The sequence below is a fragment of the Macrobrachium rosenbergii genome, chromosome 45, assembly GCF_040412425.1.
Source record: "Macrobrachium rosenbergii isolate ZJJX-2024 chromosome 45, ASM4041242v1, whole genome shotgun sequence".
Lineage (NCBI taxonomy): Eukaryota > Metazoa > Arthropoda > Malacostraca > Decapoda > Palaemonidae > Macrobrachium > Macrobrachium rosenbergii.
The window spans coordinates 17,960,207-17,973,346 of record NC_089785.1 but is presented as its reverse complement, the minus strand read 5'-3'; positions in this window follow the sequence as shown (position 1 = coordinate 17,973,346).

Genomic DNA, 13,140 nt, shown 5'->3' with positions numbered 1-13,140 from the left:
CTTTCTGTCACAGGAATTTCACGAATTACGTTATTTTGTCATTTTCATGATTTGTATTGCTGACTTTTTTAATGAAAGTAATCACATGGTTTCTGGTTTTACTGTATTTATTTTTTTTATTTTTATTTTTTTATTAATATTATTTATGGCCAGTCTATTAACTTTGAAAGGTAATGACAGTTAAGGCATAATAATAATACAAATCATAATAATAATAATAAAAAAATAATTACTATTATTATTATTATTATTATTATTATTATTATTATTATTATTATTATTATTATTATTATTTGTTGAAGACTAAGGAACAAACCTGAGGCTCAAGAAAAAAAAAATATCTGTCAACACTGGTCTATATAGGCCTACGCCGCTCACGTGGGCGAAGGCGATAGATAGGTAGGCCTATGTGGAGCAGTAGGCTGGCAGCGGGGAAAAGTAGCCAGTCATTCCGATAGGCCTTTGGGCCTGCATCATGTGTTTGTGTTTGTGAGAGAGAGAGAGAGAGAGAGAGAGAGAGAGAGAGAGAGAGAGAGAGAGAGAGAGAGAGGCAGGCTTCTGCTTGCTTGTGCTCACCCGCTTGAGAGTCCAGCTTTCTCCATACACCGGCGTATGAAGTTTTAATTGCCCAAGATTTTGTTATTTAGGTTATTAATTATTATTATTATTATTATTATTATTATTATTATTATTATTATTATTATTATTATTATTATTCCCTAATGAGATCTGGTCTGACAAGAAGATGCTGAGCTTAATGTTGTGATTTTAGACTAATGTCATGACAGCCACTGTTAATTATGGAAAATACTCAAAAACAAATTGTTGAAAAAAATATTGTGAAAGATATTGGATATGCATAATTATCCATTTACACTCTCATATCATTCCTTCCTTCCTTCCCTTATTTATTTATTTATTTATTTTCGTCCTAACTGGGTCCACGTAAGAAAGGTTCTGGCTCCCAGCAGAATAAAGTTGAATATCGGGCTCTGTGTGTTGCAACTTTGTAATTTAAAAAAAAAAAAAACTCAAGGAAAAATAACAGCTGCTGCCGCTTTGCTGTTAAACTAGGTCCCCATCTTCTCCCCCCTCCCTTCCCCATCCCCTCAGAGAGAGAGAGAGAGAGAGAGAGAGAGAGAGAGAGAGAGAGAGAGAGAATGTCGTATTATAAGGTCGTATAATTGAAGATTGTAATTGTCGAGTATTTTTATCTTTATTATTTTTTTATCTTCTCTGTTTCTCAGTCTTTATTTCTTTCCAAAATTGCAGTGTCCAACATCAGGCGTCTAATAATCAGGTACTTTATTTACTGCTTAGGTCAACATTGATACTGTATACTGGATTGGTATAATGATGCAAGCTATATCGTCACTTTCCTTTCACTGTTGAGGTATCGAACACAGGTTTGAGAGAGAGAGAGAGAGAGAGAGAGAGAGAGAGAGAGAGAGAGAGAGAGAGAGAGCATTCATTTTATCAGTTTCTCTCTCTCTCTCTCTCTCTCTCTCTCTCTCTCTCTCTCTCATTATCACTGGATACTAATCTCTCTCTCTCTCTCATTATTACTGAATACTGATCTCTCTCTCTCTCTCTCTCTCTCTCTCTCTCTCTCTCTCTCTCTCTCTCTCTCTTATTTTTAACGGTTACTGATCTCTCTCTCTCTCTTATTTTTAACGGTTACTGATCTCTCTATCTCTCTCTCTCTCTCTCTCTCTCTCTCTCTCTCTCTCTCTCTCTCTCTCTCTCTCATCGAAGACCATTGCCAATATCAGAAAATGCCCTTATTCAGGTGCACGTACTTAATCTTTAACAGGTCTCCTTATGTCCAGAGTCTCTCTCTCTCTCTCTCTCTCTCTCTCTCTCTCTCTCTCTCTCTCTCTCTCTCTCTCTCTCTCTCTCTCTCTCCACCCACAGACAGACACACGGTCCTTCAACCTTTGCAAAATTGGGTCACACGGATTGCATTTTTTTTTTGCGCCTACCAAAAAAACCCCATTGACTTTTTTATGTCTGTTTTTTTCTCTCTTTTGTTTCAACTTTCCTTTTTTTTTTCCTTCCTGTGTGTGTGTCGGAAGGCTCATTTCAGCATAATGAGTCCCGTGTCTGTCTATACTGTCTGTTTCTCTTCCTCTGGACGTCCGTCAGGCCATGGCAGGAGGCCCTTTTGATTAGAGGCTGATTTGCGACGGAACCTTTCCTCTCTCTCTCTCTCTCTCTCTCTCTCTTTATTTGATTTGATTTGTCCTCTGTTGGAAGTTGTAATGAGTTATTTTTGAAAATTCTTTTGATATAATTTTAAACCGTCTTATTATTATTATTATTATTATTATTATTATTATTATTATTATTATTATTATTATTATTATTATTATTATTATTATTTCCTCTCTCTCTCTCTCTCTCTCTCTCTCTCTCTCTCTCTCTCTCTCTCTCTCTCTCTCTCTCTCTCTCTCTCTCTCTCTCTCTCTTTTATTTGTTTTTTTTTCCTCTGTTGAAACTTACCCTGAGTTAATTTTTGCCCATTACAAGTTGAGACAATTTTGAAGGCATTATTATTATTATTATTATTATTATTATTATTATTATTATTATTATTATTATTATTATTATTATTATTATTATTTCCTCTCTCTCTCTCTCTCTCTCTCTCTCTCTCTCTCTCTCTCTCTCTCTCTCTCTCTCTCTCATTTGCCCTAAGTTGAAAGTTGCCCCCACTAAATTTTGCCAATTGTTAGTTCTGATATAATTTTTAGTCCCTATATATAATAATAATAATAATAATAATAATATAATAATAATAATATATAATAATAATAATAATAATAATTATTATTTATTATTATTATTATTATTATTATTATTATTATTATTATTATTATGTAGTAATAGTAGTAGTAGTAGAACTCAAAATTGTATAATTGTGATTTGATTTAATAATTCATTCAGCCTGACTGGTTCATTTTCTCTATACCAAGCTTTGGAATTCTACCTTTACTTCCGTCTTCCACGATGACTAAAACCCTCGAGCTCACCTGAGACGATTGAGACCCTCCCTCCGCCCCCTCCACCACCAACCCCCCCCCCAACACACACGCTGAGTCCGGGAAATTACATACAAGCTCGAAGTTAAGAACCGCGTCTTGTAATCATGTTTGCTCGTAGAAGAAATCAAAGGAAAGAGATAGATAGAAAAATAGATCGATAGATAGATAGATAGATAGATAGATAGAATTAGAAAGCGACGCCGCGACTGTCTTTTGTTGTCGTGCGCACGTACTGTGAAATGAATGACGTCACGAGTAGTTGATTCTAAAACGACTCCATGGGACAAAAAGTCTGAATGGGAGGCTCTGTCAGGTTTCGGCCTGATTCTGACTGCCTCGCTGTCTGTATGTCTGTGTGACTGTCTGTCTGTCTGTGTGACTGTGACTGTCTATATGTCTGTCTGTCTGACTGTGTGACTGTGTAATTGTCTGTCTGTCTGTCTGTGGCTGTGTAATTGGCTGTCTGTCTGTCAGATTGTCTGTGTGTTGCTGTCTGTCTGTGTGACTGTGTAATTGGCTGTCTGTCTGTCAGATTGTCTGTGTGTTGTTGTCTGTCTGTGTGACTGTGTGACTCTGGCTGTCTGTGTGTGTGTGACTGTGTCTGTCTGTGTGACTGTCTGTATGCTGTATGTCTGTCTATCTGACTGTCTGTGTGACTCTGACTGTCTGTCTGTGACTGTCTGTGACTGCACACACACACAACAGAGAAACGAAACAAAACTGATCTGAAACCCTTTCAAAAAGTAGTAGAGAGAGAGAGAGGGGGAGGGAGAGAGAGATTTTTTAGACCCCCCTACGGATTACACAGTATCGCTCTGACGGAAGACTAACACGTGTCCTTATATTGGCTTTCGATATGCTTTATTCCCTGACAAACTTCAGCTTCCAGCTCTCTCTCTCTCTCTCTCTCTCTCTCTCTCTCTCTCTCTCTATATATATATATATATATATATATATATATATATATATATATATATATATATATATATATATATATATATATATATATATATATATATATATATATATATATATATATATATATATATATATATATATATATTTATATATAGGCGCTTTTAGCCGATTTGCTTTCCTCCCCACGTTAAACAGTGAGACTTCTTCGAAAAGTTTGGCATATATAGTAGCATAAGCTGACGCCAACCCTTCCACAAATGAGAATGTTACACAGGTTTAGCTCCAACAGGCTTCGGTAATGTTACATCTGCTTTTAAATTTAAAAAAAAAATTATATTATTTTATCTTTGATGAATTCATTGTTTTTTTTTTATAATTTTGACGAATTCATTGTTTTTTTTTTATAATTTTAACCTTTGCAAACGTTAGGTGTGCATTTATATATATATATATATATATATATATATATATATATATATATATATATATATATATATATATAAATATATATACATATATATACATATACATATATATATATATATATATATATATATATATATATATATATATATATATATATAAATATATATATACATACATATATATATATATATATATATATATATATATATATATATATATATATATATATATATTTATATATACTTAGCAATATAGATTAAATGAATTACTCTCCTCTAATCTCCATAATCTCATCGTAACCGGAAAGGATCTGTGTTCTATATTTCTTCTTTTTCTCCTCTGGAATAATAGTTCCTTCTCCCATTTTCCTTTTTTGTTTTTTCCATAGTTCCTGAGGTCATATAATAATAATAATAATAATAATAATAATAATAATAATAATAATAATAATAATAATTATTGTTATTATTATTATTATTATTAATTATGAGTGACCTACTTCAGAGATAATGAAGACCCAATAAAAATTTTATAATTAAAATTTTTTGGTAAATAAAGATTTAGAAAATAAAGTAAAAAATGTCCCGAAGTTTCTTCGGCGCAATCCAGTTTTCTGTACAGCCGCTACAGCACATAATCAAGGCTACCGAAAATAGATCTATCTTTCGGTGGTCTCGGTATAATGCTGTACGAGCCACGGCCCATGAAAATTTAATCACGACCCGGTGGCGGCCTGTCCTATATCGTTACCAGAAGCATGATTATGGTTAACTTTAACCGTAACTAAAATAAAAAGTACTAAGGCTGGAGGGCTGCAATTTGGTATGTTTGATGATTGGAGGGTGGATGATCAACATACCGATTTGCAGCCCTCTAGCCTCAGTAGTTTTTAAGATCTGAGGCCGGACAGAAAAAGTGCGGACGGACAGACAAAGCCGGCACAATAGTTTTCTTTTACAGAAAACCAAAAAGGTTGGCTTACCGGAACCCAGTCTTCTAGGACACTTTGTGTCACTTTATTTTTGACAATCACTAATGTAAAGATTAAAACAGGGAGGCAGCTTTGATCAACTTAGATTGGCCAGAAGCTCTTGAACTTGTTAATCACGACTTCTTCAAACCAATGCTGAGAACATTTAGATCTGAAAGCAGTTTTATTCATTTTGTTGAAATCCTATTTCATAAAAGTATAAAAATGGAAACGTCTCTGATCCAGTTTCCTTTAATAAATTTGTAAAACAGAGATGTACCTTATCAACGATTTTATTTATTGTTTATTATAACCTTTTTATAGAATGATAAAACAAATCTATCAGAGATATCTTTGAGGTTATATAAAGAACTGAGTGTGTCAATTTTTGGATGTGATGATAATTCTGTTATTATTCTTAACAGACCAAAAAAAAAAAGATTGGTAGAGTGCACAAATATTAATATATATATATATATATATATATATATATATATATATATATATATATATATATATATATATATATATATGTATGTATGTATGTATATATGTATATGAAAGTACGTCAGTCGCAGTTTTGAATCAAGGCAAGAATTCAGTGTAGGTCTTGGGAACTGGAAAAACAGGACTGTATGGCCAGTTGTTTGGTATCAGTTTCCTCAAGGTTTCTGTTATAACAGTAGGTGTTCATTTCAGCAATAGTTATAAGATAAGTGTTGGCTTAAATTGGTTTAATCTCGAAAACAAGATTAACAACTTGGTTGGTCTCTTTCAGAATAGGAAATTGACAATATTTCAAAAGCCTATTATCATAAATTGTGAGATTTTACCAAAAACATGAATATCTATCTTTCTATCTATCGATATATATATATATATATATATATATATATATATATATATATATATATATATATAACATATATATTATATATATGATAAATTGTGAGATTTTAGCAAAAGCATGAAATATATGAAGGTTGAACCCAGGTCTTTCAATTGAAAGGCAAAGCCACTGCCAACTAAGCCACACTGGTCGTAAATGAAGTTGGAACCTAAGTACCACTGTTCCACACGCGAATGTGTGTTGATTATTTCTATCATATTCACTCAGAAAGGATATGTCAAATGGAATGCTGTCAATTGGGTCACTGCTGATTCGGGAAGTTGAGGAAAACGCACTGGTATGGGAGGTAGATAGTCTGCCTAGGTAAACCCTCAGGTACAGTGGTACTTAGGCTCCAACTTCTTTTGTGACTCGTGTGGCTTAGTTGGCAGCGGCCAAAGACCTGGGTTCGATTCTGGTGTGAGTTAGAAATTCATTTCTGTTCCTCGCGTGATTGTGTGTTGGTTATATATATATATATATATATATATATATATATATATATATATATATATATATATATATATATATATATATATATATATATATATATATATATATATATATATATATATATATATATACCACATGCATAGAATTCAGTGATGTTCATTCTAGAACTTTTGAACATCAGTTGTAAAGTATTTGAGGAAACTCTCGTATTTGAAAAGATTGACTGGAAGGGTTGGAATTATGAATATTATTTGTGAATCAAGGGCCAGAATGTTCCACATTTTCCTTAGGAGTAAAGATATAAATAAATGGTTTGGATATGAAATGCTCTGTTCCAATTTTTTCGATTGAAACATTAATTATTCAGATTATACGATTTGTATCTCATCTGATTAATTATTTAGATTGTATACGACTTGTATCTCACCTGATTAATTATTCAGATTATACGATTTGTATCTCACCTGATTAATTATTTAGATTGTATACGACTTGCATCTCACCTGATTAATTATTCAGATTATAAAATTTGTATCCCACCTTATCAATTATTCAGAGTATACGATTTGTATCCCACCTGATTAATTATTAAAATTATACGATTTGTATCCCACCTGACTAATTATTCAAATTATACGATTTGTATCCCATCTTACTAATTATTGAGATTATACGACTTGTATCCCATCTTACTAATTGCTCAGATTATACGATTAATTATTGAGATGATACGACTTGTATCCCATCTTACTAATTGTTCAGATTATACGATTTGCATCCAGTTTGATTAATTGTTCAGATTATACGATTGGTATCCAACCTTACTAATTATTCAAATTATACGATTTGTATCCCATCTTACTAATTATTCAAATTATACGATTTGTGTCCGATCTCACTAATTATTCAGATTATACGATTTGTATGCCACCTGATTAATTATTCAGATTATACGATTTGTATCCCACCTAATTAAATATTCAAATTATACGATTTGTATCCCACCTGATTAATGATTCAATTATGCGATTTGTATGCCACCTGATTAATTATTCAGATTATACGATTTGTATGCCACCTGACTTATTATTCAGATTATACGATTTGTATCCCACCTGATTAATTATTCACACTATACGATTTGTATCCACCTTAGCGTAAAGTTTAATATTCATAGGAAACTGTATTACTAAAGAACATATCCGAATGTGACAGTTAAAGAGATTTATTGGTCGCTTGTGGAATGTGCAGATTGCGAATCCAAGATCGAGGCATTGTATCCTTTGCTCAGCTTGGATAAGATTTGACAGTATGTAAACAGTAAATACATTATCGAGAACTGTAGGGAAATATTTTATGCATATATTTTTGAAATACTTGATGCAACTTACAGAATTTATAAGGTGGACATAACAAATGAAAATGTGTTCTTTTCTTATTTTCTTATTATTATTATTATTATTATTATTATTATTATTATTATTATTATTATTATTATTATTATTATTATTATTCAGTAGACCACAAGGGCCATTGACTTGAAATTCAAGCTTCCAAAGATTATTATTGTTATTATTATTATTATTATTATTATTATTATTATTATTATTATTATTATTATTATTATTCAGTAGGTGAAACCTGTTCATATGGAACAAGACCACAGGGGCCATTGACTTGAAATTCAAGCTTCCAAAGATTATTTTTATTATTATTATTATTATTATTATTATTATTATTATTATTATTATTATTATTATTATTCAGTAGATGAAACCTGTTCATATGGAACAAGCCCACCACAGGGTCCACTGACTTGCAATTCAAGCTTCCAAAGAATATTAAGGTGTTCATGAGGAAGGGTAAGAGGAAGTAAAGGGAAATACAGAAAGAAGAGTTACCACTTATTAAAAAAAGAAAAAATGAATTAATAAATAGATAAGTAGGTAAAAATGCATCAGAATGCAAGAAGAATAGTATTAGGGTAGTTACGCTTTACATTGTCGCTTGAACTTCTTAACCTGTAGAAAATAATAATTATGCCTTTTGATGTATTTTTTGCCCCTCGTCCAAAAGGATTGTTGTCTTGTAGGTTCCGTCAACTTTTCAGAAAGTGTTGTCAGTTGAGGGGCTATAGTACCGTCAGCGCACCTCATGGGGTGCACTGTAGGCGTTACTATAAAGGTTTGTTGCAGCGTCCCTTCGGACCCTAGCTGCAACCACTTTCATCCCTTTTACTGTACCTCCGTTCGTATTATCTTTCTTCCATCGTGCTATCCACCCTCCTAACAATTATTTCATGTACAAATGAGAGGTTTTCCTCCTGTTACACCTTTCAAACCTACCTACTCTCAATTTCCTTTCCAGCGCTGAATGACCTCATTGGTCCCAGTACTCGGCCTGTGGCATAAGCTCTATATTCCATTCCATCCCTAAATAAGAATGCTGTTGACAAGTGACCCGAATTTGATAATCAGTATTGAAATGGCATACAAATATAATTATAAATTTAGTTTTTCAAAATAAGAATCTATTTGTTGTTAAGGTGTATGCAGGTAAGGTGTAGGTACTGATATAAATTACTACAGTTAACTGTATTATAGTAATTTTTAAAATTATGTAAGTGTTGTAAATTGAAGATATTACGTAATAGGAAAAAACAAAGTTTTCGCTGAAATCAAATCTCACGCGTCTCTAAACCACCGTGGCCTACGTTTTCTTTTCAGAAAACTAGATAGATTGGAAAGCAAAATGTATAACTTTTTTTTCGGGAAACGCAATATTTACGCAGCTGGTTTATAATAATAACAATCACAATATTTTACCTCGTTACATTACATCATAATGCGTATGCAAATCACAGGAAATATTACGCAGAAAATTCGCATAATTAAATGAATGTGAATATAGGAACAGTTCATTTATTTACACGCAATATTAACAAAACATTATTATTATTATTATTATTATTATTATTATTATTATTATTATTATTATTATTATGCGTACGCTCTTGTCCTTACGTCACATTCCATACTCCTTACGAGACTCCAAGATCCTTCAAAGGACTCCCCGAGAACCTAATCCTACAAGAGACCTTGAAATGGAGTCCTTCGCCTTCTTATTAAAACCAGCAACTCACAAGCAGTAACAGCAGAGCAGCAGTAACAGCAACAACAGCAGCAGGAGGCTAGTAACAGCTTGGGGAAACTGCTATGGAGAGAGAGAGAGAGAGAGAGAGAGAGAGAGAGAGGTGGGAGGTTGGTACCCCTGCATAGAAAGGCGTATTTTAAACCACGTGGTCCTGGTTCATCTCCCACTCCCCCCCCCTCCCCCGTTTATTTCACCAATCCCTTCGTCGGTAGGGTACGACGGGGGGGGGGGGGGCGAAGAATATAGGGAGGGAGGACAAGGATGAAGGGAGAGATGATGGGTACGAAAGGGAGAGAGAAAGAGAGAGAGAGCGAGACAGGGAAGCGACAGGGACAAAAAAAAAAAAAAAAAAGGAAAGCGAGCGAGACAGACACACAGACAGACCGACGGAAGGGAGGTTGCTAAGGTACAGGATAATGTACGTGAGGTTATGCGTACGTGTTTATGCGTGCGTTCGTGCACGCAGGAGAGAGGAGGGGGAGGACCCCTGACGTTTGGGGGTTGGCTATGGACCAGGTCCGTTATGGCGAAAGAGACGAAGGAACCCAATGAATCGGGAAGGTAGGAGAGAAAAAAAAAAAAAGCAAGTCTCCAATTCCAAAAGACGCTGTACTTTGAGAATTTGAGGAGAGGGGGATGGGGTTAGGGGGAGGAGGGGTTAAAGGGTGGAAGGGTGGCGTAGGGCCTGTGGAAGGTACAAACGTATTACGTAACCATAGCAACAAGCAAAGGAAGAATCCAGACGAGGCTTCGGAGGCAATGCCCTGCGAGGAATGGCGGAGAGAGAGAGAGAGAGAGAGAGAGAGAGAGAAATCGAAGCCGCATATTCCCATTCGCAAATGAAGACGCAAGTGAAATGCGTAGACACAATGGATTTTTCAGGAAAGGATTTTTTCCCTCGTAACCCGCCCCCCCCACCCTCCCGCCCCCCCGAAGTAGCCGCTGTACCCGCCTGGAACCCAAAAATTGTCTCCACGCGGAAGATTCGCTTCGTTACGTAAATTTTTTTCTTTTTTATTTCATTCCTGCTTTCATCGATGGTCCGCCTGTTGGGGTCCGTTGCGACGGTAGGTTGCGTTAGCAAATCAATCAGTGTTAAACCTGTTGCTATATACCGAGACGGGGGCATGATTTAATACTAGGAATTATAAAGATATTATTATTATTATTATCATTATTATTATTAGTATCATTATTCAGAAGATAAGCCCTATTCATATGGAACAATCCCACCAAAGGGGCCATTGACTTGAAATTCAAGCTTCCAAAGAATATAATGTTCATTATAAAGAAGTATCAGAAGGTATTATTATTATTATTATTATTATTATTATTATTATTATTATTATTTATTATTATTATTATTCAGAAGATGAACCCTATTCATCTTCTGAGCTTGTTCCCTATGAAACATGCTCACCTAAAGGGGCCATTGACTTGAAATTCAAGAAGCTTCCAAAGAATATTATGGTGCTCATTTGAAAGAGGTAACAGAAGGTCACAGGAAATACAGAGAAAAGAGATCAATAATTAGAATGGAAAAAAAAAGTACATTAACAAATTAATAGAAATAATACATACAAATGTAAGTAAATTTTCAAAATACAAGAATTGTGTTGAGGTGATAATGCGTGATAACGGATAATAAAAAGTAATAACAATAATGATCTTTATTTCAGCCCAAGGTCAAGTGCAGAGATTGATAAGGAAGGTACAGTACAGAACGCTAATTTCGATACACGAGATAAGCAAGTAAAAAACGCGCCGGAGTTTCTTCGGCGCAGTCGAGTTTTCTGTACAGCGTATAATCAAGGCCACCGAAAATGAATCTATTTTTTGATGGTCTCGATATAATGCTGTTTGAGCCGCGGTTCTTGAAACTTTAACCACTGCTCCGATGGTGGCCTATCCTATATCGTTGCCAGAAGCACGATTTTGGCTGACTTTAACCTTAAATAAAATAAAAACAACTGAGGCTAGAGGGCTGCAATTTGGTATGTTTGATGACTGGAGGGTGGATGATCAACATACCAATTTGCAGCCCTCTGGCCTCAGTAGTTTTTAAGATTTGAGGGCGGACAGAAAAAAAGTGCGGACAGACAAATAGCCATCTCAACAGTTTTCTTTTACAGTAAACTAAAAGTAATAATTAGGTCGCAGGGAATTATATTACTATATGATTATTCGATGAAAAAATAAATACAACCTTTATCACTGTTTTGTTAAAATAAATCTTTAACATTTTTTGATAAAACTATATATAATTTTTATCATTCTTCACCTTTGTAGTTTTCTGTAAAAGAAAACTATTGCGCCGTCTTTGTCTGTTCGTCCGCACTGTTCTCTGTCCGCCCTCAGATCTTACAAACTACTTGGGCTAGAGGGCTGCAAATTGGTATGTTGATCATCCACCCTCCAATCATCAAACGTACCAAATTGCAGCCCCCTAGCCTCAGTAGTTTTTATTTGACTTAAAGTGAAAGTGAGGCATAATCGTGCTTCTAGCAACGATATAGGATAGGCCACAACCTGGCCGTGGTTAAAGTTTCATGGGCCGCGGCTCATACAGCATTATAACGAGACCACCGAAAGAGTGATCTATTTTCGGTGGCTTTGATTATACGCTGTTCAGAAAACTCGATTGCGCCGAAGAAACTTGAGCACATTTTTTTACTAGTTAATTGATTCACGTTTCGTTTGACCTTTACTTGTAAAAATGAATTTTTTTTATTTATTCCTTGCTGTTTTTAAAATAGTCTCCTGTTCAATTTAAGAGCAAAGCACATTGTTCTCCAGCCGTGAATTTTAACACCGATTTACTTTTGAAATTTCTGGTTTACGTAAATAGAGCAAAAATAATAATAATAATAATAATAATAATAATAATAATAATAATAATAATAATAATAATAATAATAAAGTTAACTCGGCAGAGGAGAATATGATCAAATGCTGATGAAGATTGCGAGTAAATAAAGCGACTCATGCCAACAAATATAAATAATAACATTTGAAAAGGAAAAAGTTGAAGAATAAAAAACAATACGTGATTGAGAAAAGGTATCAGGTGCCTTAATGTATGACTAAGAACCTTTCGTAAATATATATATATATATATATATATATATATATATATATATATATATATATATATATATATATATATATATATATATATATAAATAAAATATATATATAAAACGTCTATCAGCAGTATATCACCACCAAGCTAACACTGAGCCACTCACCTTCCGCTTCCACGTGCTCTCATTCTGCCTACTGTTCAC